The sequence below is a fragment of the Callithrix jacchus genome, chromosome 7 (assembly GCF_049354715.1).
Source record: "Callithrix jacchus isolate 240 chromosome 7, calJac240_pri, whole genome shotgun sequence".
Lineage (NCBI taxonomy): Eukaryota > Metazoa > Chordata > Mammalia > Primates > Cebidae > Callithrix > Callithrix jacchus.
The window spans coordinates 33,767,682-33,793,845 of NC_133508.1; the positions used below are offsets into that span (position 1 = coordinate 33,767,682).

Here is a 26,164-nt window from a genome sequence, read left to right on the forward strand (position 1 = left end):
GGCAGTCATCGACATATGCACAAGGGTAATTTAAGCCTTGGAAGTGGATGAAATTACAGTGACAGAACATGGAGAAGAGGTCTGGGGATCTATGACCAACAACATTCTTAGAAAATAACTCTTTTTAGTTTTCATAGTAGTTGAGTCAGAGCAATAGAGAAGCAAAAAGGAAGCCTGGCTTGCCCATGAGGTAGGGATCTAGTGGGATATTAAAATGTGCTGGGTTTGAGAGCACGGTGTGAGGTGATGTGCAGGGCTCTGCTGCAAAAGACTCACTGCAGGGCAGGTGGGAGACCTGAATCTCTCTGCTCCCTCCAGCTGGGCCTCGGGCTTGGGGATACCAAGGCTGCAGCAGGTGAATCTGCTCTGATGGTGAAAAGAAGAGTTTTCTCAGGGGCTGTCAAGCCAATTACTTCCATGAGTGCTAAGGTTTCACTAGTTACAAAAATCTCTAAAGTAAATTAAAAATTTGTTTAACAAAATATGACAGCTCCAATGTGTTGTCACCATAATTTTCCTCTCCAAGTCCATCTCTAAGATTAACCTTCCTACTTCCTTGATTTGAGGAATATATGCTTCGTCCCTTCTATTGTTTGGTTAGCTCTTCTCATCAAAAGAGGAGAAGAAATCATACACATTGTATTCTTCTCTTGACCAAGTTCACATATTCTCAGGATTTCTTTGCAGATGAACGATTTAGTTAATGCAGTTTCTAAGGCCCAATGAATAGTATCGTGAAAGAGAGTTTTCAAAGAAAGCTGATTGGACATCTTCAATATACACCATTACTTTTCAAATGAACAAACAAAAACTTTATAAGCTTCATTGTTTTTTCCCCCCCCCTTATAACTTAGGACTATGATTCTGTGCAGGACTTAGAAGTAATTCAAATATTAAGTTAAAGATTTCACCAAGAAATGTAGTCTGATTAATGACAAAAAGGAGCCAAAAGGACAATAAGCTTTTTGAATTTTTGAGAGAAAAGCCGGGATTTGTTATCCATAATTGTGGCTTTAGTCAATGTTTGGAAGATCAAAATGTTTGGCACTGCAGAGACGAGAGGTTTCTTTTTTTTAAACACTTGTAATAAAATCCTTATTTTGAAAACCTGAGTGTATATATGTGCAGCTCCAAATTTTCCAATTAAAGCTTGTTTGATGTATACTTAAAAAAAAAAATCCATTTTGTATGCATTAGGGAAAAGGCCGTGAGAGCACACTCAAATTCAATCCATAAACGACACATTGTTCACATGTTGCCAAGACGTAACTGATGTCATAAAGGGTCGAAAAGCTTCAATTTTTAAAAATACAGGCATCCTCTCCTTTTCACCACAATGTGTTCTTAGAAACCACATCATAAAGTGGATCAGATTTTCCCAAAGGAGCAATGTTATAATTCGAGGTTATGTTTCTGACCAAGGAGTTGGCTCCATGATATAGCAACAATGGATCACACAGGCAAAGATATAATACCTCTAAATCTTTATAGTAATTTTAATAGTAAAAGTAGACTGCAAGTACCATAAGACAGGTTTAAATACACTCTGTTACTTATTCAAGAGAACTCGAGATTCTATAAAATATACACATATAGTACTAAGGAATTTTTAGAACGTTGGCAAAGGAACATGCTAATAACTAAATATTATAATACTTTTGCTTTTTCTTAAAAGACCTAAAATGGCTTTGCAGAGGACTTAGATAAGAATTCTTGAAGAGGAAGAAGGATGTCTTCTGGTTAAATCCTTTAATTTTACTCCAGAGACCCAATGTGCTTCTTGTGTGATTTTTCACAGGATCTTTCTCTTACTTTGGAAAAATTTCCCTGAGGCTAGCAGAGACTTAAAAACAATTCCATCAGCCTTAGAGCTACAGTTATGCATTGTTTAACAACCGGGCTACATTCTGAGAAATGGGTTGTTAGGCAATATCATTGTCCTGTGAATATGACAGAGTGTACTTACACAGAGATGACGGACTCCACTATACAGCTGCACTGCATGGTGTGGCCTAGTGCTCGAAGGCTACAAACATGTACAGCATGTGACTGCATGGAATGCTGCAGGCAACTGGAACACAATAGTAAGTATTTGTGGATCTAAATATATCGACATAAAGACAAGGCGCAGTACACATATGGTATAATCTTATGGAACCACTGTTATACGTGCAGCCTGTCATTGACTGAAATGTGGTTACATGGCACATAACTGTATTCCAAAATGCTAGAGCCAGGAGGTCACAGATTGCTCCATTAAGTACTTCAACGTGGCTGATCTCTACCATGGCATCTAATACTTCATGGATTTTTCAAAAGGATTATTCAATCATTTCCCAGATATTTGATACAACTGGCATAGAACAATACAGTCTGCACTTGGCTTGTTTGCTTGCCTGTTTTCCCGTTCAGACAGACTGTACATAGCACTGAATGGAAGCTTAAGGGCAAAGAAAAGTAAGATGTCGGTGTTAATTAGATGTGGAATGAGTGACAGAATTAAAGAGCATTCCAATGATAAGGTAGCTTTGTGACAATCGGGACCAACCTCTTCGCTTTACTGATGAGGAAATGGAGACCCAGAAAGATCAAGTGACATGACAAAGCTAATAAACTAGGCAGATGGCTGACTTGGAGCAACACAGAGGTGTAGGTCCCTGCCCAGGGCTACTTCAGCTTGGCTAATATTCTAACCCTCAATTGCTAAGTCTTCCTGATGCATAGACATTGGGGCAAACTTTTTTTTTTGAGTCAGAGTTTCCTTCTATCACCTTGGCTGAAGTACACTGATGCAATCAAAGCTCACCGAAGCCTTAAACTCCTGGGATAAGGCAATCCTCCCACTTCAGCCTCCCAAGAGGCTTCAAGTGATCCTCCCAACTTGGCCTCTCAAAGTGCTGAAATTACAGGTGTCAGAAACTGTGCCTGTCCAGGAACCTTTTTAATCTGTGTCACATTTGAATTAGGGGAGCACTCTCTCGCACACACACACACACATATATAATAAACTTTAGTGGATAATATGAATATAAAGAAACCTACTACTATTTCTTATTTTACATGCGACGAGCCGATTGAAGTCCTTAATGTACAGTATTACTAGATTCGTACATTTGAGTTATAATGAACAACAACAACAAAACAGCCTTTGGCCATTTAAATTCAGATCCCCTCAGAGTAAGCCAAATTTACATAATTCCATTGTCCACACTAAGCCTTTATCCGTAGTCAGCCTAATTCAAGTCTTGTAGAAAAGATGAATTAAATATTCATCAAAGTCCAGAGAATTTTAAGCATCTAGTCCATTATCTTAAATGGAACTGCAAACCACCAAAACAAACCTCTTTATCCCCCTTATCCTTCAACATACATAAGCCTTTTAGTGTTTTCCCTTCTGGTGTAACTCATACCAAATGATGACACTATTTACAGTATCTTCTGCAAAAGGGCAGAGCTCCTATTCCTATTTCAATTAAAGCCCTTGTGCAATTATGCTTTCAAGAAACAATTAACAGAGGAAAAAACTATTTCCCTCACTCCAGCCTTTTTAGAATTGGGTAGTGAGTACCCTTTCTTACCACTAGTGGCATTGAAGTAATTATTTAATGTTAAGGTTCAATTCCTTGGGTGTAAATTTTGGTTTCAGTTGACACTAAAAAGAAACATCAATTTATTAGGAGATAAACTTGTTCTCCAGTAATGGAGCAGCTGTGTCCATAAATTTATTGCAGTTTAATGTTCTCACATATGAAGCAATTAGAGTTTTCTGACAAACAGACTTTGCCATTCAATGATCATGTGCATCGTGGTGAGGATGGCCTGTGAGACGGGAGAGTATACTGTGAGGCTTCCAGGAAAACAGCTGCAGAGACGTAAAATGATAATAATACTAATAATACGCGTTGGGCAAACACAAGTGAGACTCTCTCCTCCATGTGTCTGAACGAAAAGAAAAGCCAAATTTAGTAGTCATGGTGAACCCCGACACTGCAGCTCTCCTGGCAACAGACTCACTTAACATGCCTGGAATGAAGCCTGCTTGGATCCTGAGCAAGGAAGGATACAAACACCTTATCTTTAAGATAAGTATCACCTGATTTTCCTCATCAACAAGGAACAACAGTAGACAGGTGAGCAGTTTAAAATAATTCCAGTTGCTGAATATCTAGGTCACACTTGCCCTGAGAAGACTAAAGCACATTCATGTAAGATTTTGTTTCTCTCCAGACGGTGCCCTCATCTTTCACATACCACCTCTCACGATGAGATGGAGCGGGGGGTGGGGGGACAGAGAGAGAGAGAGAGAAAGAAAAGAGAAGGAGAGAGAGAGAAAGAGAGAGAAAGGAGAAAGAGAGAAAGAGAGAGAGAGAGACAGCGAGAGCGAGAGCGAGAGCAAGAGCGAGTGATTATTTCTATGCATCCATCCCTTCCCCTCTTCTGCCAGTGTAGTAACTACCTCCAGGTGTTGAAACTCATGGATTGTGGCTGAGCATGTTTCTGGGAAGACTGATTGAGGCTTAGAACTACTATAAACATATTTTTGTAATTTAGTGACGATTATCATTGTTATTTATAAGCACCTATTAAAAGCCAGGCATTGTGTAAATTGTTGAGAATACAGAGGTGTGACAATGGTTCACTGAATAGACTCAATGGTCAGGTAACAGTAATAGGACATTAAGTGATAAAGTTAACTTACGTTTTTGGGGAAAATAGGAGGGAGTGATCATTTCTTAAGGAAATGGTAGAGTCTAGGCCACAGGCATTTCCATAGGTTCCCTAAATTTGGGCTGAGTTTGGAGTCAGGTTGAGCCATCAGCCCATGAGAAGGCAAAGCAGGTTTAAGATGTACCAAGTAGTTCCAGGGGTCTCTGGACGGGGCACTAATTATTCTCCAAAAAGAGGCTGCTGAGATGTCCAAATAAACAAGACAGATTGAACACAAGTATGTAGCCTTGACTCTCTTCTAAAACCCCACTAAAATGCCAACAAAGATATAAAAAGTTTTTAAATCACTCAGATAACAAGAATCACAGAGGAGACTACTGCAAATGAAAGTTAAGATTTTAGGAGCTGTCAGGCTAATGGATAGAGCTTAGCATATTGGAAAATGCAGAACCCTAAGCTTACATGAAGGGATACAGTAAACGGCTAAGCGTTGGTTCAGCAGAACCCCAGAAAGACTTGGGAATTGGAGGTACTGGGTACCTCTGAAGATAGGTAACAGGTCAGGGTAGAAGATGAACCTTTGGCTATTGTTGCTTTTCACGGTTTGTTTTTCCTTTTCATCATCTTCAGAAACCACAAAACTTCTAAAAGTGCGTGTGTGTGTGTGTGTGTGTGTGTGTGCAGTATATATATTTATATAATTTTATTTTGCTCTCGTGGCAGTAGCCACAGGGTCAGTGAAAGGAGCATAGTGCAGCAGTGCTGACCATGGGCACAAGGAGATGCTCTGTGAATTGAGATGTAATGCTGGGACCACCGTATCCAGAGGCAGGAGGCAGATGCAACAGCCCATTCCCTGTGCACAACCTGTGGCTCGAGTTGACGTACAAAAGCAGTACAACAAACATAGCTATTTAGCACAGTCCAAGGGGCCACAGCTCCCACCTGACCTGGAAACTGCTCCCACTCTGATAATGTTAAGACAGTACTTTCAGCAGGAAGTGGGAAGCCTACGCAAGGCATGTGACCTCAAGGCCACAGATGAGTATTAAATTGGATGACTGACTTTCTGATTATTATTTTTTTTAGAGAAAGAATCTCACTGTCACCCAGGGTGGAGTGCACTGGTGCAATCATAGCTCACTGTAACCTTGAACTTCTGAGCTCAAGCAATCTTCCTGCCTTGGCCTCCCAAGTAGCTGGGACCACAGGTACAAGTCACTAATTGTTTAATATTTTTTGAGATGGGGCCTTGTTACATTGTCCAAGCAGGTCTCAGACTCCAGTGCTTCAGTGATCCTCCTTTCTTGGCCTCCCAAAATGCTAGAATTCAGGTGTGAGTCGCCATGCCCGGCCATGACTCTCAGATTTTTATAAAGCAGCCAAGTGTTCTGGACTTTGCTGCACATCACAATTTCCAGTATTCGAATGCTCATAAAGAGACTGCTCAGGGTCAAACTATAGGTGTAATTTTTAAGTTTTTTAACTTGGAACAAAATGGTCAATAGGAGGTAAGGACTTAAAAGGAAAGGGTTTGTTTGCAAGTTCTCCCACAGGAAAACTCAGAAGCCATGGACAAGACTCACCACTTCACTTGCATGAGAAAATTCCTCATTGTACCCCAAGTCAAGCCCTCACTAGGAGTGTGGCTGCTGGCATTGGTTGACCCAACTTTGAGAAGCAGCCTCCCAGAGCTCAGCCAGGCCCCTGCAGCTTCCATGCTCTTCTCATTAGACCAAACCACTGCTCAGACACTAAGTAAATTCCTTGTTTCTTTGGTCTATATGAAAGGAAAGAAAGAACAGCTTCTGCACATTTAATCTTACTATAAATGCCCAAGTGAGGAAAAAAGGTAAGCATGAAGGCCCCTCCCACACAATTCATTCCTGTTGACATTCTTTCAGTGGAAAACAGGAGGAAAAGCCCAGCCCTTGAGTATGAATGCAACATGTAAAAACCTGTGCTGAATCATGAACATGATTAGTATAGGAGAAGATCCAAACTGCATTGTAAAAATCTCATTTTATATCTGCTTTAAAACCCTGAGAATAGCTGTACACTGATCTCAGCAAACGTACAAAAGAACACGCATTATCAAGGGCAGAAATTTGCAAGCTTGGTCGGGAAGACACGGGTGATGCGGGGGCAGGAGATCCTGGCTTGGACAAGGCAAGGTTCCAAGGATGAAAATATCCTTCTGCTGGCTGAGTCAGATGCATCTCACATCCGAGTGCCCTCTGTGCTCAGCTGTCTTGGATTCATGCTGCGGTGGAGCTGTTTGTTTACCGGACTTACCTCTCTGGAATTAGGAAGTCAGATTTGGAGGGCAGGGAGCCAGTCATATTCATCTTTGTTTCCTTAGCCCTGATGCCAGTGTCAGATGAGTAAGCGCCCCATGAACTCGAATGAATAAGGACCTGTGATCTACACTGTCCAGCCATAGGCACCTTTTTCTCCCATTTTCTCTTCTTTTACAAGTATTTATATTCTCTCTCTGCACTTCCTGACACAGAACATCATGAGTCCATGTACAATTATTTGTCCCATAAAACTAACTAGAAAGGATTCCTTATTCCCAAATCTGCAGATTTCACAATAAAATGGTTTTGTGTGTGATTCTGCTACCAAACTTGTGACTCACATTTAAAATCTGAAACCATCATCTGCTTCCTACAGAGGGTTCCCTATTCCCAATGACACATACCCAAATGAAGCACTTGGTTTTCATGGTTCTGATACACATAAAAGGGTGACATAAACCATATGACAGAGCAAGTATAACACTGTAATGGAAAGAGATGTTGGGAAATTAGAAAAAGAATTGTTTATTGTGTTAACTACAATTCTAACCCAGTATTTTTCAAACTTTGACCACAACCTACAATAAAAGTGACATTTCATGTAGCAACCAGTACAAAGGTACATAAATATAAAACTGCAACAGATTATGAAATAAACCCATTTCTATATCCAACATACTCCAACATTTTCTATTTATTCCACCTCATTCTCTTTAAACATTGCTGATGTCAGCCTACTCAGACAATTCCAAAGCCTGACAATGTAAGGTAACTCATGCTGTAATCCCAGCACTTTGGGAGCCTGAGGCAGGAGGATCTCTTGAAGCCCACAGTTTGAAACCAGCCTGGGCAATGAGGCGAGACCTTGTCTCTCCAAAAAGACAGAGAGAGAGAGAGAGAGAGAGAGAGAGAGAGAGAGAGAGAGAGAGAGAGAGAGCAAGAGAGAAGGCAAATTAGACCCATGAGGTAGGAAACAACTTTTATTGGAAGCACTGAAGAACCTAGAATCTTCTGACGCCATCTCTCTCCATTTCTTCTCTCTTTGGCATCTTCACTCCCACAGTTTTCTTGAATAGCTTCTGTGTGTTTGATTCACTATTCTTTCCCATCTCATATTGCCCATGTGGTTAAGGCCAGGATGAAAGCTAAGCAAGATGCAGGGTGGAGCCCCGGAGACATAAAGAAGCAACTGCTGCCCAGGCCTGACTGGGTCAGTTCGGCTTCATTCTGAAAGGCAAGGGGAAGACTTACAGCCCACCTGTAAGAAACCGGGTTCCAAGCCCTGGCTAGTGATAAAGAGTGTGGATGTGGCAACTGCCTCTGTGATGATTCTCCTAGAACGCTGTCCAACAGAACCATCTGCCATGATGGAAGTGTTCCGAATCACTTGTTACTATGGTTGCCACTAGCTACAAGGGGCTATTAAGCACTTGATGTTGGCTAATTCAACAAAGAAATGAATTCTTACATTTATTTAATTGTAATTCATTGAAAGTTAAAGAGCCAAATGTGGCTGGTGGCTTCCACAGTGGACAGCATAGCCCTTGAACCTATCAAAGATGGGTAAGAGAAATGAGATTGAAAGGCTTTGGGACAAGTGAGAATTTGGAGATATTGATGCTGGCCGTTATCTTTCCACCAGATACTTCCAAGGATGAAGACTGAATTGCAGCATTTTGCGTTCTCAAGTCTTGAAAAACAAAAAAAGAATTTATAGAACTGAACAACTACAGAGATTCAACTATGAAATGTATTCACTTACCAGTGAATAAACAATTCCTTTCAACTAGAACTACAGCAAAAGGTGTTGTACAAACAGTTGCATGTTCTTTTAAGGGGAGGGGAGGCAAGAATCTAGTTCATTCTAAAGTTTTGGGAAGACCTAGGTTTTAGATTCTGCTTTGTCACTGATTTGCTGAAGACCTGGAGGAGGTTATAAGTATTCTTTTTAGCTTCTACAGCTACACATGGGCTGTTGAGTAGTAAATGAGTTGGTGTAAGTAGGAGAAGCACTCAATGCTGTGGTTTATGGTAGTTATTCACAAGTCAATAGTGTGTGCACTCAGGCAGATGTGCAAATAACTCTTTCCCTCGGCCTTAGGATAACTACCCATTAAATCGCATAGGTAGAAAGAAGGCTAAGTTTATTCATTTTACATCCCTGTAACTCCCAGGAAATGATGAGATAATCAAAAAAATGTGGGAGATATGATAATCTGAATAGCAAATGTTCCAGCTTCTTACATCTAGGCAACTAGGAAGTCCGAAAGCTGGAATATGGCTGGTCAAAATCAGAAGTTCTCTGAACTAAAAGACAGTTTCAACAAAATCCTTATCCATTAGTGTATCTGCAACACACAAAGCTAACATAGCTATTTAGCACTTTCTATACACGAGGTCCTATTCTAGGCACTTGGGCATCACAATCATTCTAGTAGGTGAGTACTATTATGGCCATTTTATAGATGAGGTTAACTGAGAGAGATTGAAAGTGTGAGTAACTTGCCCAAGACCAATAGCTAGTAGGAAGCAGAGTTGGAATTCAACATGGTGCACACTTTTCATGACTGCACGATATACCTCCATATGAGCAGTGGGTTCTGTGTGGAGGGCAGTTATCTTAACACCTTCACCCAGGAGCTTATGTTTAAATAAGCATGTTAATAGCATCAAGGGTGCATGGGTAGAACTGAAAAATCATAGAGGACTAGAGAGAAAGTAGACAGAATATTACAAAAACAGACTAAAATATTTTAACATTTTGGAGTTATTTAATATAGGGGCAACCAGTTCCTTATGTCTTATTAACTCAATAAAATAATCAATGCAACAATGCAAATAGATGGCCTAGCACTATAAAGTAAGGTTCAATGATCATTTGAATGCATTATTAAGAAGGCAGGGAATCATTAAATCCTAAACATAGGGAAAAACTTTGATTCTTAAAAGTAGTAAGTTTTGGTTATTAGGATGATTCACTGTATTGAGCACATTACACACTCAAGCAGAACTAATGAGGCTTCAGTTAACGAAGCAGATTGATCTCAACGTCCTCTAAGCACTGACACTCAAGAGACAGGATACAGCTTTGTACAATCAGTAGGCACCAACACATCAGCCTTCAAGAGAACTTTAGTTTCAACATTGCTGTTGATTACATTCTTTAAAATGTGCTAAAATAATGGGCAATTGAAACATTCTTAAATTAGATCCAACACAGTGAATAATTGCTGTGCAAGTCACACTACATTTTATAGACTGTTCCTGAACTAAACAAGATGCAGAGATTGCCTTAAAAAGGTATAATCTTCTGTAATTTTTTTTTTGGTGTTCAAAGCAATTGCTTTCCAATGGAAAAATAAAGCAAGAGAACAATGGTGCACATCTCCAGACTTCGTACCAACATGCAAACTTTGACTGTTCACGGTATGCAGTTATTAACAACTGGACTAAAGGACAGTATCGCCATTAACTTACCACAACCTCATCTGAAAAGGAGTGAAGTGCCTTTGGAACCTATTTCTAGTACCTAGATCTAACTGAGGGAGCATGTGGAGAAAGACTTAATCATCATATATGAGGTTAAGTTTTAGGCCAGTGCCCACTAGAAAGAATTATAGTTAGAAGAGAGACTCAAGGCCAGGTGTGGTGGCTCATGTCTATAATCCCAGCACTTTGAGAGACTGCTCAAGTACAAGGACTGCTTGAGCCCAGAAGTTTGAGACCAGCCTGGGCATTATAGTGATACCTTGTCTCCACAAAAAGAATTTTTTAAAATTAGCCAGGCATGGCAGTGCACACCTGTAGTCCCAGAAACTTAGGAGGCTGAGGTGGGAAGATCACTTGAGCCCAGGAGGTTGAGACTGCAGTAAGCCAAGACTATGCCACTGCACTCCAGGCTGGGCAACAGAGTGAGACCCTATCTCAAAAAAAAAAAAGAAAGAAGGAGAGAATCAAGTTAGAATGAACATAAAATGAGGAGGAGAGTGACTGGGAAGAAAGTGCTCAACTGAAATTCGATGCCAAGAGAGTAAAGAATGAAGTAATTCAACTATTTTTACAGTGTAGAGTAAACGTCACACTGTTACCCAGTGTAATGCCTACATGACCTAGGTAAATCTCTACCTGCCTTAATCCTGCTTTACTTTAGGAAACAGGATGCCTGAAGACAAAAATTCCCCTCATAACCAAACTGGCTAAGACTGGTGGAAATCCAAAGATGGTGGCTCAGTTGACCTCTAAGGAACCTCTACTTTCATTGTAATCTAACTTCCATGCTAAATGACACTCCCACCAGCACCATGACAGTTGACAATCACTATGACAATAACTGGAAAAGAACAAAAAGGAAAGTGGCAACTCTGGTTCCAAGAAGTTCTCCATTCATTTCAAGACATGAATATTCCTTCCTTTGCTTTTAGTGCCCAACCCATTCATTAAAGATGCTCTGTATCTGTGACTTCCTGGCTTTCGTGAGCTGAGAAGCTGGTCTGTGAGCCAAGCTCCCACTCCACAATTCCATGGCCATCAAATTAAAGCCTGCATTGCTTGACACTCACTTTCTGTTTTGGGTATTAGCCCTGAAGCACCAATCAGGGAAAGAGCCCATTTTGGTGGAACCTGCTTTGTCAGTAATATTAGTGTTATGCCTATAAGAAATACAAATATGAATAAAATATAGTCATTGTAGTTGGAAACACATGACATATATGTACATATGATAGAGGCAGGAGAAGAGAACTCTCGTAGGCAGGTAGAAGAGGGTCCCTGAAGAATCTCCGACCTGCCCCACAAGGGTTCATACCAGACGTTTTGTGCAGATAAGGCGACCTGCACGGGGAGCTTGCCTGAACATGCTACCAGCAGACTAAGGACCAATGTGCACACTGAGGGGAAGGGTTGAAGCCACCAGGAATTCATGCCTTATACAAATAGGGAACCCAGCCCAACAGCTTGGATATATAGAAGCTCTTGTATTCTACTGGAAAGCGAGGCAACTGGCAACCTGCTTTCAGGACCTGTCTTTTTGCTGAGAGCTTTCCTTTTCATTTAATAAATTATATTCCACTCAATCTTTGATATCCACATGCTTAATTTTTCCTGGTCTTGAGACAAGAACCTGGACATAGCCAAGCTAAGGAGTTTAAAAAAATCCTGTGTCACATACACATACACATGTGAGTATGTACACACACATACTCGTGTTATTACATGCGTTTTGGCAGTGCCTACTATGCCATGTGTTACGCAAAAAGTGATCGCTAGAAGACGTATGTTTCCTGTCCTCACAGAACAACTGTGCTAATAAATCAACTAGAATTGTGTCATGTGCTGGGAAGAAGAACACAGTGTCACTTGATTGAATTAATCTTGCTGCATTCACCTGAATTCTGACTGTGTGAAATACATGGAAATGACTAGTAAGGAAACCCCACACAAATTTGACCTGATAGGCTACAAGGGCCCCACAAGGAAGCAAAGTGTCCTCTAACGGGCACCCTGCTGACTCTCCTCTGTTGACTAAAATGTTCATTCTCCATGATTGTTGAGGAGTTAGGCAAACTACTGCTCATCTTTTATGTCTATTCGTTTGCTCCATTCCCATTAATTGGCTGGTATAGCCCATATCAATGATCATTTTCATGCAGCAAAATCTACCTCCCCAGCTCTATATTCTCATCTAAAAACCACATCACTTATTCTAATTGCCTGGTGAGTGTTTCACCTGAATATGCTGACAACATTTTGAAACATACACATACAAGAAAGATTCATCTTTCTCTCCTAACTTTCCTCTATCTCTGTTATCCCTATATTGGTTAAATGCTGTCACTATTCTGTTTTTAAAATCAGTCACTTGTTTATTTCCTTCCCTAAAGCTTCCCTCAAATTGAGTGAGCTGGACTTACAGATATGAAGTACTTTCTTGCTGATAAAATATGAAGCTTTGAAACAGTTGTTCTGTTGGAGAAAATTAATTAGAAAACAAAATTAAATTCAGCAATAGAGCTTGGTGTGCTCCAAAGCATGGACTATGCTTTCTTAAGTCTCGATTGATGTTAATTCTTTCCCTGAGTCTCAAGGCAAAATTCCATTTGACCCTAACAGCAGCAAACACCACAAATCTCACTTGCATTAAAAAGAGCTCAGGCCTACATGAGATGGCTCACACATGTAATCCCAGCTCTATGGGAAGCCAAGGCAAGAAGATTGCTTGACACCAGGAGTTCAAGACTAACCTGGGTAACATAGTGAGATACTGCCTCTACAAAATACATATATATATATATATATATATATATATATATATATATATATGTATATATATATATATTTTTTTTTAATTAGCTGGGACATAGTGGTGTGCCTATAGTCCCAACTACTCAGGAGGATAAGAAGGTGGGGAGCAATTGCTTGAGTCCAGGAGTTTAAGCCTAAAGTGAACTATGACTATGCCACTTCACTCCAGCCTGGATAACAGAGTAAGATCTGTCTTAAAAAAAAAAAAAAAAAAGTAGCAGCTCAGAAAGGACTCTACACCCATGTACCCTGGCTGGGAAGCCTGAGGCCACTTCCTTCCTCCAGGATGAGTGTCCACTCACAGAACACCAGACAAGCACCCCCTCAACACACACAACAGCCAACCTATAATTCTCCTTAAATACTTCTTTTTTAAGAACACCAACTAAACATAAACCTTAAAGATGGTTTAAGGTATGTTTTTTCCTCCATTCCTCCTTAAGGAAAGGTGGCTGGCACAATTCAGCATCAACATGCTGAATATTCTAACTGAAACCATATACTCTGTTGGAGTCACTATTTGCAAACAAAACTATCACACTAGTTAAGGAGGTGATTTGTGAGAACAAATAAAAGACGCATGACCAATTTGTCTTTGCAGTCATGATGTAAACCTGGTGGACAACTAAAGATTTATACCTGCTACAGCGTTTAGCTTGGATTTTCTGCTGCTTATGGGCCTGGGTCTGTGTGTCTGAGGCAATAACCCGTCAAGGAAATCTCCCACTTATCCACTATAGCCAATTAGACGTTATTCACTAATAAGTATTATACAGACCTCACCTCTAAAAAGTCTGACTGTAATAAAGTATCCTTAGCTCAGAATTACACAGAACACCTCAGGGTCACTATGAACATCAACCATGGTTGCACGAGTCTGCCAGCATGTGCATTTGGGGTGTGGTGGGTTACTGCGCTAGACTGCATGCTACACAATGCACAATTAGCCTTCCAGCAATGCCTTTTCCTACGACAGTCTACACTAGGAACAGCACTGAGTGGCTTTTGTGAAAAGGTGCTCCATACATGACAAAACTTTTTCCTTCTCTGAAGAAAGATGAAACATTAAAAAAAAAAAAAAAAAAAAAAAAAAACTCAAAACCCTCAAGTCCTGAAATTATTTCTACAGTTAGCAGTAGAAAATGGCAACTTCAGGTATATGTAAGAAAGAACATCTTAAATGAAAAAAAAAGTGAGAAAGCACATTGAAAGCAGAATCAAATAAAATAGAAAAATGTTTTGCTTAAGGGTAGTTTTTTCTTTGATATATGCTAAGCTTATTCTACTTCAGCCAGAATAACTTGTTTATGCTTGAACATGTCTCCAGGAATGGAAGGCCATTTTATAAGATGCATTTAATTTCTCATTTGTTTTCTAATTTAATTATTTTGATAGCTCATTTGTGTCCTTTGATACAATAATTAACTCTTGATACTAATTGAAATATCCACTGACCCTATGTCCCCAAATCAGGTACTACCATGAACAAAAAAAAAGGGTGACCTTTGGCCTTCATGTTCCCAGGGATGCAGGAGTCACATGTTGAAACACGGATTTTTTTGAGCAAAGGTCATGCCACTAGTAATGGCTGGATCTGTTTTTTTTTTCTTAATGAAAAGGCTGAATATTTGATAGAATGGTAACACGTGCTCCATCTTCATTTTATAGCTTTGGTATCTGTTGCCGAAATAGTGTTCTGAGATGTGAAGTTTAAATATTTTATAAAAAATGCCTCCTCCAACAGAAATGTTAATAATTTAATATATGAGAAACTACATGAAGTTTCAGAAATAGTTATTTAGTGGTAGTTTCATATTTGATAAGAAAGCCTAGATCACTCCCTTGCTGCAAACTCTGATTTAAAAAGGCGGTTTTTTTACAAAATTACCTTAGTAAAAAAACATGTCATGGTAAACACTAATTTTAAAATGACTTTCTGATTTTTTGTTTTTTGCCTTAAATCCAGAGAACTGAGAGCCTGTTGATGAGCAATGCCAACATGTTTTGCCAAAGCGTGATTTTGATATTCAAACCCACACACTGCTACGTGATTCCATTTAGCGAATACTTCCTAAGACACTGGTGGGCCTCTCTAGGGCAGGCGTGCGACCTGGTAAGTCATCGGGAGGGCGAGGAGCTGTGCTCTGATGTTGTCCTGACAGGCTCTCCCTGGACAGGGTTCATTGGTTCCGAGGTGGTTACTGAAAAGAGCAGCTATAATCAACAGCTGTGTCCTGATGTTTTGCCAATCTGTGCTCATAAAACATGACGTTTGGTAACATCTTTCAAACACAGTTTGCCTTTGTCTTTTCAACACCAAAATTCCCACTTCTGTATTTTCCTTCATCTAAGAATTTCTAAATAGTTTGAGGGCATTAATTATGCCATACAAAATCCTCTCACAGTAATTATTGATGTTCCTGCCTCCTAATTATGTGTAATACCAACAAATCCGCTTTCTATACTGGATGGCACCAACGCTACCTACAAGTATCTGCTGGCTTGTTGACTAATAAAGAGCTCTCAAATGTAGACTACAGAATTTTCTCTGCTCTGCATATTGCTTTTGCACGTTAAATTGTGGTGCTGAGCTTTTCTATCTAAAATGCGTCTTCTGTATACAGTACACACTTTCCCCTTTGAGTAGAAATTAAGTTTATCAGCTACATTTCTTGATCAATTTCAGAAAAACTAGGGCTAGGTATATCAAAGAACAGGAACAGCTGCTAGGAAATTCAATTTCTATGTGCTGTGCATTGCCAGAAATACAAAGATTTGTGCAACCTTTACTCTCAAGATGCTTACAATTGCACAAGATAAAAGGTAGAGCATAGTACACAAATAAGCTCCGTTTTCCATGATGGTGACAAAAGGAAACAGAAAGGTAGCCTGGGAGAAGACACACAGGAGAGCAGGAGATGACAAAAGAAGCTGGATGTTCTGGTGGTAAACTTGGAGTTGAAAGTTCAACTCTTGGTTTTACTGACAAATATAATGAGAAACTTGAAAACCCTAAGGGTATGATACATGAGCCAAGGGGATGGACAGAGGAGAAAACTTTGAGGTGGTCAGCTGTTCCTCCTCACTTCTAGGGACCAAATGGAGAAAAATGGGCATTTGGGGATTTATAGGAGAGAAAAAGAATGCCTTTCTGACAGCAAGACTTATTCAACTCATGATGGAACAGATTAGAGAAGGAAACTATGAAGACGTCATCTGTGAAAGTCTTTGAAACTGGGATATAGTTTCAACAGCCTGAAGAATGGCGTGAAGGACGGCATGCACAGACTCGAGGAAACCACAGTTAAGGCATTACCGCATTAAACTCCGACAACTGAATGAAGGCTCCCTGAATACCTCTGCCTGGGGTTCTCTAAGAATAATGGCCATAGTGGGCCACCAGCTTCTCTTACACAGCCTCCACTGTCCTGCAGTATGTATCTGCAGGGTGCCCAGCAAAGAGGAGCCCAGATTATAATCAGAGAAGCAAGGCTCAGCTTCTGTGTGACATTGCAGAATCCTTAACAAACTCAATCCACAAACTCAAGTTTGACATCATCAGACGTTTATGACTTTTCAGAGCTAATTTAGGACACTTTTGTTGTTGCTATTTTTGAGATAGGGTCTGTCTCACTCTGTTGCCCAGGCTGGAGTCCAGTGGTGAAATCACAGCCCACTGCAGCCTCCAACTTTTGGGCTCAAAAGATCCTACTGCTTCAGCTTCCCAAGTAGCTGCGACTACAGGTGCACACCACCATGCTCAGCTAATTTTAAAATTCCTTGTAGAGATTGGTCTTGCTGTGTTGCCCAGGCTGGTCTAGAACTCTGGGGTCAAGCAATCCTCCCACCTTAGCCTCCCAAAGTATTAATATTACAGGTGTGAGCTACCATGTCTGGCCCTTAGGATACTTTTTCAGTCATGGGTCTATTCATTCAATAACTTCACTGAGTGCCTAATCTGAGATAGGTGGTAGAGATAGAGCTGCACAAAACAGTTATTACCCTGGGGAAGACTGGCATGTGAACAGTTAATTACACACCACTGTGACAAACATTAGGACAGAGGTAAGCCTAGAATGTGTGGGAAGCACAGATTGTAGACACTAACCCTAGACAGAGGGGCCCAGGGAAGGATCACAGACAGACATGGGTAGATCTTGAAGGAAAGAGGCAGCTGAAGGAGGACAAAAGCCTTCTTTCTAGATAAAGGGCATGGCATGATTATAGACATTCCATGTCACAACACAAGGGGATTATGAGAAAGCCCACAGCAAGAGGAAAACTGGCAAAAACACCATCTAGACTAGAGTTCTATTTGCCTTCTACTGCCAAGGTTGCTTTTTAAAATATTTAAGTAAGACCTTCAGCCTTGATTAGTGCATCTGTCATATGAATATGTATTTGCTGGCTCCCTGGAATAATGTGCTAGACGCGGAATTCAAATGCTCTTTCATTTACCAATGGCTACTTGGAACTGTAATCAAGCCAGGTCGCCTAATCTAAACAAACTCACTAAATTTAGGAATAGATGTCTAAATAGAAAACATGATTAATTTGATCATTGTTTTCCTACACCATAAACACTCACTGTTTATTCATGACATATATTCTCGTATGTATACACATGTTTATACACACTATCCATCCATCAAAAAAAGATGATATCCATACAATCATTGAATGTATAATGTGACAAGCTAAAACTCAAGCTTGACTGAAAGGCAAAAAGAAGGTTAATGGATTTTTTACATTCCCTGGTTAGACATCAGCTCAAACTGAAACACTCAAAAAAGATAATCAAGGTTGCCTTTTTTAGTTCATCACCCATTGAGGCATTTGCAGCATCATGTACAGCAATTTATTCTCTCATCTTCTGTTCACATTGCTAAGAGTTTAGATAATACTAAATATGAACAAGATCTCTGCAGGAGCCCAAAATAAAAAATTTCACAAAGTGATATTAATTTAACCTGTAGAAGTAAGGGAGAAAAATGTTAATGTATGTTTAGTAAGAATATGGAGTTTGACAATGCTGCGGCAGCGTGTTCATTGTTTCAGTGCATGAAACTACATGGTCCTACTCCACCCATCCTCCCTAAGATGTATACAAAATAAATTATTCACAAATAGAATCTGCACAGTCCTGCATCAACATTCAGAGTTCTCAGGCCAGGCATCATGGCTCACACCTGTAATCCCAGCACTTTGGGAGGCCAAGGTGGGTGTATCACCTGAGGTCAAGTGTTCAAGACCAGCCTGGACAATATGGTGAAAAACTGTCTCTACTAAAAATACAAAAATCAGCCAGGCATGGTGGTGCATGCCTGTAATCCCAGCTACTCAGGAGGCTGAGGCAGGAGAATCGCTGGAACCCAGGAGGTGGAGGCTGCAGTGAGCCAAGATGGAGCCACTGCACTCCAGCCTGGGCAACAAGAACAAAACTCTGTCTCAAAAAAAAAAAAAAAAAAAAAAATTCAGAGTTTGGATAACACTAAATATGAATAAGATCTCTGCAGGAGCCCAAAGAGATCTTTGGGCTGTCAACCCAAATCCCAGCTTCTCTAGGTCTTTTCAGTGACTTCTTCCTATTTCTCTCTTCCCCAATCTCTCTACGCTTATGAAAGATTTAGTAAAAAGAGATTTTTTTTGGACAGGCAATTGCTATTGTAACACAACCTTCTCAAGGGTTAAGTGTAAATGAATCAGAAACATGTGGCTTAAATTTCCCACAAAATTGAATTCATATGGGCTTAGATATGAAAGGAAAAATAGTATTTTCCAAAACATGACTTGAGTTTTGAAAAACTCCAAGGGCTGGGAAAATAGCTTAGGTATTCACTTAACTTTTAACTATGGCTAGAATCACTAATCCATAGTACTATAAAACTTCATTCTACTAAACAATGTGTCATGCTCAGAGAAAACTGTATCTATAGAGATTAAACAACCACCTTCACAATTTTGTAAAAAGCTCCAACAGAAAAGGATGAGAATGGAACACTAAATGCTTAATGCAAGTATCTGAGACGAGTGATTTCTACCATGTATGTGCATGTGTGTTATTCAGGGATCTTGCAAATTCTGATTCAGCACATCTGGGGTGGGGTGTGAGAGTCTGTGATGCTGAGGCATGGACCACATTTTGAGTAGCAAGGACTCCGATCCCCCATGCTATATGTCACAACTCATTGCACAAGTCAGTTTATACTGTTACAAATCTCCTGAGATTTGTCATTATTTGGTGACCAAAAAAAAAAAAAAAAACCCACCCAAGTGAAATGACATAAATGGGAATTAAAATATCTTGCTAAAAACGTACAGATAATTGCTGTGAAATTTACATAACAATATTCACTGATTAGAAGTAATGAGTAATGTATTCATTATTACATATGAACAATGAGAAAACAAATAAGAAACAGTAAATATTCATCACTACCAGCTCTGCTACTACTTTATATCCTACTCCATTGGGAAATCCTTTTATGAAATCTTCCAAATCACTTCAGACATCAGAGATATTGCCAATTTTGAATTCAAGCACTTCTTTGTTTACCGCATGACTAATTAGTCGGGAATCGTCTAGCCCTATTGCAGGCATTAATTTTGCACATATGGATGCCTTATTTTCACAACTACATCTGAGCCTCTGTGAGGGTGTGGGTTGTATCTTCCTCCTTCCTAAAATCCCTGCAGTCTTGCAACATGGCTTCCCGATTGACTGTGAAATCAACTGCACATCCTGTATAATCAGACAGAGTATTGGCAAACCTCAGCTTGGAATATTTCAAGGCCATGCAATAAGCAAACCACGTCCATAGTATCAGGATTTGTGGTGTTCAGGTTGTAATAAATGCAGTTTTGTTTGTCAACGGGGATCAAGCGTTGAGAGCAGGAGTGAACTTTGGGAGCTGCATACAAAAACATCCGATGATCTGAGAACACATTTAATACTTATCCACAGGCTTGACGAAAACACTGTAACTTCTTTCCTCCCTCAGCCCATTTTTCATATATGCAACTTTACAGGAATCTTGTTAAGATGAAGAATGCTATCATTTTCCTCTTGAGTAAACTGAAGTATAGAAGAAACCAACTTTTACATATACCACACATTTATGTCACCACGGCAAAGCTAGGAAAAGTGTTTATTAAACCCTCTAACATTCCAGCCATCAATCTCACTTGTCTAAGAGGAAGACACCGATTTGACTGCCTCTCTAAGGGCAGCTCATTACCAGTTTTTGGAAAGCCAGCTCACACACTCTGCTACGGAATGAGCCACCCAGTCACTGCCCTTAATTTCCACATCAGAGCACCTGGGCAAGCCAAACACCGAAGGCAAATGAAGAAGTTTAACTGGTGAATGTGGCCCCAGGAATTCTAGCTATCATCTCCCATCTCTGTTTTGAGTTTTTCTGCAGCTAAATCCCAAGACCATAGGTCCCTATCACCAAGGGAGCTGTACCTAGACACTGCCGCACCCCCAGGGCAAGAACTGAGATGATTTCCTCATATTAGTATGTTACATGATTGGTCATGAAAGCCACATGTGCTGGCTGGTGGATGGACCGTTAGACCTCAGTGTCAGGGATGTCACCAAGCATAACGACGCTTCATTAGGAAAATGTGCTTCAACATACATGTGGCCAACTAGGAACAAACCCAAGTGCTCTAATCTAGTGGGGTTCAAAACAGATTTTTGGAAAGATATTACCATAACAAATTCATTCAGTAAGAATTAGCAATGATATGCACGAGTACTGTGCTAGGCTGAGTTTGAGAAGAGTGCAAATTTTTTCCCTTACTTTTTACTGAAGACACTTGCAATCTGGATGGGAAGATAAGATGTACACATATAAGCAAGTAAGTAGTTTACAGAGCCAAGGATCCTAATGAAAGAGATATTATGAAGCTATATTCACTACAGAAAAGAAATGCTTGCATTATGCCTTGAAGATCAGGAAAAAGAAAGAGGGGAAGAGCATTCCATATTGGGGACATGACTAGGCACGGTGGCTCACACCTGTAATACCAGCACTTTGGGAGACCGAGGCAGGTGGATCATGAGGTCAGGAGTTCAAGACCAGCCTGACCAACACGGTGAAACCCCATCTCTACTAAAAATACAAAAATTAGCTGGGTATGGTGGCATGTACCTGTAGTTCCAGCTACTGGGGAGGCTGAGGCAGGAGAATTGCTTGAACCCAGGAGGTGGAGGCTGCAGTGAGCCGAGATCACACCACTCCTTGCCAGCCTGGTGACAGAGCAAGACTCCATCTAAAAAAAAAAAAGTATTGAGGATGTGGAGCACTGAAACCCTGGCGCTTAGTGCACAGTGAGGCCACCTGTCTAGCCGGCCTATAAGGGACAGTATCAGGTAAGAAATTGAGGTTGCAGATGAAGCGAAGAAATCATCAAGGAGCTTGGGTTCTAACCAGTAAATGAAAATTTTTCAAACAACATTTCTCAGAATCCTGTGAGTCTACAGGGGTACCTCAATATTCTCAAAGATTGATATTAAGTATAAATAAATATAACTTTGACCTTAAGATGAATTTATACTAGTATATATATATATGATTTTATTGGAAAAAAAGAATGATGCTGATCATGGGAAACTATGTTTTCAGTTCTCTCAGGAAAAACAGTTTATGTTAAAGTATTTTATTTATAATACAATTCACTTCAAAATTCATTTAAGAGTCACTGAATTTTCTTTTTCTTCTCAAGACCAATTCACTGTATTTTTAAAATGATATGCATGCTTATTTTAACACCTGGAGCTCCTGGTATCTAGAATGGGGAAGTTTTTACTAATATCATTATTAATTATATCTATCTGGCTGCATCCTGCTATATGATGAGAACTAATTAAATCAGAACGTGGACCATTATGGGATTTAACCACACATGGTAAAAAATAATCATTTCTTTATATACACAAAACCCACATTAACTTCATGGAGAGCTAAGCATCGAGCAGGGCTGGCAGATGATGGGCTTTTGTCCTTGAAGACTCTAAAGACAGATATTAATTTCAGTTTTGCAACTCATTCAGAAAATCGCCTGAATAACTTGGGAAAGCCCTGTTTATGCTTTCTGCTAGTGTGTGTGTACGTGTGTGCTTATGCCTGTGTCAGAACCAAAGAAACCATGCCAGCCATAAAGGAAATTAAAAACAAACTTAAATGTGCTTCCATATGCCAGTGGAGGGGCCCCAGAGACTGGATCGTAAACTTGCACATTTAAATTGTCTACATGAATTTTTGATTCAAAAAGTATACTTAAGCAATTTTATCATCACAGTCACATAAAGTAAAATATATTTTCACCTGGGGAAAAATATTCCTTAGGCAAGCAATGGGATATTTTATTTAGACATTCAAGTATCAGATGATTTATAATAAATGAATGTTCTGGATTTTAAAAAGGCTAATAAAGCCACTACTTTCCCTTGTATTAGAAGGAAATACAGAGTGAATATTATAGGAGATATTGGAAAGGGAGTTTAAAACAATCAGTTTTATGGGATAATTGAGAATTTTAAAGTAAAATTATATGAACAATTTAAGTGTTAAATCCCACATGTCGCTTTATTCAAACCCTCTTATATTGCAAACAGAATAGTTGTTTATGTTTCTAAACGACTCGCATCATATTCATACATTCTCTTTTCCTCTTACTGAATTAAGACAATTTTCAAAGGGTGACTTCAGTCACTGAGCACTCTTCACACACTGAGAACAATCCACAAACAGATAAATTAGTAGGTAAATTGTTTAGCAAATATGTTTCTCTAAAACTTTATTTCATATTTTTGAACTTAAAGTGATCATTCTAATTTGACATGATTTTACCATAAGGTGTAATAAAAAAAAAGGAGGCGATTTTCATGCTGCTAAAATTACTATGCCTTGTATGCATATGGGCTCCCTTCTTTGATGTATTAGAGCCAAGAAAATGAATAGTTAAATCAGTTTAATTTTCATTTCAATTTCAAAAACTGTCTTGCAATGAACAGCAGTCACCAACTTCTAAGCCAAGAGGATGCAAAACAAGGGAACTTTAAGTCTGACTAATATGGAACATTATTAAGAAAAATTGGAATGAGTATATATAAAATGGGGACAGGGCAGAAAAGCACAGGAGATTAAAGTTGGGACAGATGTGCTTGTTAGCAGAAAATCTACTTGTTTATTGAGAGACAGCCTCAATTAGCTGATGGTGGAAGTAGATAATGTGTTTATCGTTTCCACTTTGAGGAACTGTGTTCTTACGCATTTCCAACCAAAATAATGGCCCCAGTGGTGTTGCCTTTGTCTCTGGGGCAGTTCCTGCCACCTGTACCTTCTCCGCAATCTCCACTCCCTGATCTCAGCGTGCCAATCATTCTCTCCAGCACCGTTAGAAAGAGGCCTGGACTTCTGGGGTAAGAGACTTAGGTTTTCGAAAGTCTAGTGTAATCAGATCAGAAAATGACTACACTTCAAAACAGGAAATATATCTTGCAAAGGAGTAAGCAAGGCTGTGCTCTAGAGATGAAAGTCAGTCAATGGTAAAACCCTAAATGACAAAGCCACTGAATCCCAGGGCTTTCCTTGGTTACAAAATTGTCAGTGGAAAGTGATTTGTAATTTGCAAAATCAAGAGTGTTCTTCTCTTTAAAGTCCTTCTTTAGAAGAAGAGGTGTGTGTGTGCATGTGCGTGTCAGGTGTGTGTGCTGTGTTGTATGTATTTGTATGTCAGTGTAGGGGTCTGTGTTGGTTTGGATGGGATTATTTACCCTCTCATTGAAGGGACCTATGCTACTATTTTGCCTTTATTATAAATGTCTTGGTCTTAAAATTTAAGGCTAACATATACAGGCATGCTGAAGGCAAGAAAGAGCAAAAGGATATCTAACATTTAAAAATTATGAAAATATTCCTAATTGCACCATAGCCCAGCAGATGTGGAAGGTACTCACAACAAATAGCCCATGTGCTGTGCACTGCTCTGACCCCATGTCTTTTCCAGCCCCTCCTCGTCTCCCTATGCAGCTCTGTGCTATTATTTTTTTCCGCTGGGAGCAACCCTCTGTCAGAGCTTTGATTTTCATTCATGATCTGATGGGAAAAGATAAAAGATTAGACAAATACCCCCCAAATCAGTTTGACAAGTATTCATCAACCAGATTTCAAATGTTTAAGAAAGAAACCTCTACCTTAGACAAAGTAATTAAGAAGACGAAGAAGTCATTCTTCGTTCTCTCCGATTTGGTCTGCTCACTGGGTTGCCAGCTTTCAAGTCTGACCTTTCCTTGATATCCACTTATTGTCCCCAAACCTCAGCCCACTGGGCAATTAGAACGTAAGACTCGCTTTCCAAGGCTGCCTCATTTTTAGTAGAATGCATGATCAAGGAGTTCCCTTGAAAGGGCAGGAAGCCCACGCCAGTCGAGAGAACATCACAGGCGCTTTAAAGACTGGTGCCTGCAAACTGCTTATTTCCGCCCTTCCAGTTACCAGACAGACACCAGAAAGTGGGGGTCCTCGCTTTCCTTGGCCCTTTCCCGTTAATCTGCTGCATGTGCGATTCTTTTCCCTGCTGCGGACTTCTAGCCCTCAGCCGTTCTAATTTCTTCAAGTGCTTCTGGCCTTATAAAGTTATTGACACAAATTACCATCACTGGTCCTGAGACGTACTAGTGTAGGACAACATAACCTAAAATATACATATCAATATCCGCATAAGTATTTTCTACTGACTTGGCTGTAAAAAAAATAACACAGACACAGGAAAGGTTTATGTTTGACAAAAGTGACCTAATTGGAATAATACATATTTGGCTGCAAATCTCTGAAAATCATGCATTTATTAGAGACAAGGGGATAAAAGAGGCACTGTGAATAAGCTAAGCTTTCTCTAATAAAATGAACACTGACATCGATGAACTTGCCTCTGACATAATTACCTACAGCAAAGTTGGTTTCTTTTATTCATAAATCCAGTTTTGGCAAGTGGAAATCCTAAAATTTCAGCAGCAAAAGAAAAGATGAATTTAGGTCAAGACGTTCCAGGGACCAAATCAGCTTGGTCAACAGCCCACGGGCCACTTTGCACCAGACCACAAAGACGGGGGTGCCAACATTTTTTAATCTTTTCAAGGCAAAATAATGACATTTAATGTCCCTGTGCAAAAAGGAAATGCAGGAGGGATAGCATGTTTCACAAACACTGACCTTTAGTGTAAGAATTTCTCTCAAGGAAAAACAGGGATAAGAAAGTAAACCTCCTGGATCCCCCTCACAAAATGGCTTCTCAAAATTTACAATCGCAATGGAGAACAGACTGGTCCTCCCTCTATTAAATTCATTACAGAGATGCCAAACCTTTAGGAGCAGGGTTTGGGACCTACAAAAAAATACTTATTTGTCAACTGCAAGAAAGAAGGAAAGCTCTGTGGTAGAATGAAAAAATAATCTGGTGGTAATGGATATAATAATTTCAACTTCCCATGATTTGCATAGTGGTCACCTAATAGAATGCTTTCATGACTTTAACAAGGACCCAGTGTATTATCATAACCGCCTTACCAGTGATGGAATTGAGGTTCCAAGAAGATAAATGACTTGGTTAGGATGTGACAGGAAACAAGAATTAGTGTCAGGACTTGATGCTGAGTCATAGCTGACAGCCTGGGCAAGTTTACCCAGACCACCAGGCAAACACACAGACCCTGCCCCAGATGCCTCACCTCCCACAGGAACTGAGGAAAGGAGAGAAGAGAGCAAAGGGAAAACACTAAAATAGGGAGAAAAGACATCAGTATTTTTCCCTGTTCTTCTAACACAGCAACAGCACACAGGGGATTCATTTACAGTGCATGTGTGCGCAGACACACACACACACAC

At 39.9% G+C, this 26,164-nt stretch overlaps 1 protein-coding gene and 1 long non-coding RNA gene across 51 annotated transcripts in view; one reads left to right on the top strand and one right to left on the bottom strand.

The window, feature by feature from the left end:
• The window catches only part of PARD3 (par-3 family cell polarity regulator), a 716,461-nt gene that overhangs the window by 43,146 nt on the left and 647,151 nt on the right, over positions 1–26,164 (bottom strand). The gene's annotated exons all lie outside the window — the stretch shown is intronic.
• LOC118155299 (uncharacterized) overlaps positions 8,354–26,164 on the top strand; it is a 61,543-nt gene continuing 43,732 nt past the window's right edge. For 2 of the 3 annotated variants that reach the window (XR_004745579.3, XR_013519669.1), the window contains exons 1-3: positions 8,358–8,531; positions 8,611–8,772; positions 15,235–15,381. This is a non-coding gene — a long non-coding RNA (uncharacterized LOC118155299). Of the gene's footprint in view, positions 8,532–8,610; positions 8,773–15,234; positions 15,382–26,164 lie in introns of all 3 variants that reach the window. The other variant, XR_004745578.3, reaches the window with a different exon arrangement.